Source organism: Sinocyclocheilus anshuiensis, unplaced genomic scaffold (genome assembly GCF_001515605.1).
Source record: "Sinocyclocheilus anshuiensis isolate Anshui unplaced genomic scaffold, SAMN03320099.WGS_v1.1 scaffold1630, whole genome shotgun sequence".
In the NCBI taxonomy this organism is placed as follows: Eukaryota; Metazoa; Chordata; class Actinopteri; order Cypriniformes; family Cyprinidae; genus Sinocyclocheilus; species Sinocyclocheilus anshuiensis.
In genome coordinates this window covers 280,833-282,616 of record NW_015542425.1, presented here as the reverse complement: position 1 = coordinate 282,616, position 1,784 = coordinate 280,833, and the positions used below count along the sequence as shown (strand labels likewise).

Here is a 1,784-nt window from a genome sequence, read left to right as displayed (position 1 = left end):
TGTCAAGGTGTATATGAAATGTCATGTCCTCTAAACAATGGGCTGTTACAGTAGATTAAGTGTTTATTCACTTCCATTCAAACACATGAGTAGAACAGGAATGCAAGCATAATGTGTTTTGCTGTGTACAAAAGTTCATGTTCTCTAACTTGCAGAAGATAGTTGACCAGTAGACTATATCTGCCAGAGAGAAACAAGAGTGCAGTCATCTTTAGAATTCTGTCTTTAAACTTCTGTTTTAGCAGTAGTGCTGTAGCATCTCTGTTGTTAGCTAGTGAAGTGGATTTACCTATGGTAGAGTTAACGAAAGTTATCAAGTGCATTGTAATGTTCGAAGCGGATTTCATAACAAAGTAGACCGGAAAGATTTTAAAACGAGCGGTTCATTAATAAATTTGTACAATCTTACCTTCAGACTGTGGAAATACAAACGTAAGACAGAAGACAACAAGGGCAGCACTGAAAAGGGGTGGAGCTACATAAGGTCTATCGAAGATCTACAATTTAGAGGCTCAACAGAAAATTTTTAATAAATATATAAATAAACAAATAAAACACTAACGTTTTCCAGGGATGCAGTATAAGGGAGTAGATAAATGGCGGAGCAGATTGTGAAGGAACATTTTTAATTCATTATGAGTTGTTTTTATAATTATGACTAAACCAGTGAATAAACCGATGAACCAATCAACCAATATATATATATATATATATATATAAATCATATTTGTAATATTAAAGTATCACATTTTTGTTTGAAGTAAGTACCACTTAATGTGCCATTATTAAATTATTTATATTTCAGCATTGTATCGGTCATCTGCCACCCTGCTCTTCAGACATCACACTGGATAACAAAATAAACTAAAAAATCATCATTTATTATTTATAAAAACAAGTTCTAGAGTGTGACATCATATCCTGTTGCCCATATTTGTTGCATTTGACATGGTCAAATGTGTGACCGCTAACTTGGCTAGAAAGTAAAGATTAACTATCTATTAACTACACTGTAAATTTGAATATGTTAACGTTACTTGAAACAGTCTTGCAAACTTATTGGGCCTCATTTATCAATCTAACGTAGAAACGAGCGCAGATCCGTGCGCACAAATCAACTTACGACAGAGTTCACGTGTGATTCATGAAACATTCGTATGCCGCCAATCTCATCGTACGAATGATCGTATGTTGATAAATGTGGCGGCAGAAAACAATCGTCATTTGAATATCACGCTCCTAAAAACACCCTGACACGGAAAAACGAAACCCGGCCAAAAAGAGGAAGTAATCTCATGAAAGAGAAATTGATCTTACTCCAAAAACACCCGTTAACCTTGTAATTGCAAACAATTAGGCTACATTAATGAATGTAATTTATATGTATATTAAAATACTGGTAAATATAAACAGCCTATTTAGTTCCCCTCACTCTACAACAAATATTTTAAATTTAACGGTATTCAGAACAGAACAAGAATGAAAAATAAGTAGTTATAAAATTATATATTAAACTATAAAATAGAACACAAATTAGGCTATAGTGGCATTCATTATAAACAGCATACAAATGTCAAAACTGAACTGACAAAACTGAAACTGCATTGGGCTCACGAGCCTGTCTCATAGGCCTACCACAAGAATCCAAATGTTTCCATTTTTGCCATATTTGTAACATTTGAACATAACTATTATTCATTATGTAGCCTAAACATAGCTTTATACTTCACTCATGTTCTAATATCCATGTAAAATCCTTCACATGCGCAAAAATGTTTGTTTGG

The 1,784-nt window shown here is 33.4% G+C and overlaps 1 long non-coding RNA gene across 1 annotated transcript in view; it reads right to left on the bottom strand.

Moving 5' to 3' along the window:
• Positions 1–403: 403 nt before the first annotated feature.
• Positions 404–1,784, bottom strand: part of LOC107693536 (uncharacterized) — an 11,417-nt gene continuing 10,036 nt past the window's right edge. Inside the window, exon 3 of the long non-coding RNA XR_001634763.1 lies at positions 404–416. This is a non-coding gene — a long non-coding RNA (uncharacterized LOC107693536). The remainder of the gene's footprint in view (positions 417–1,784) is intronic.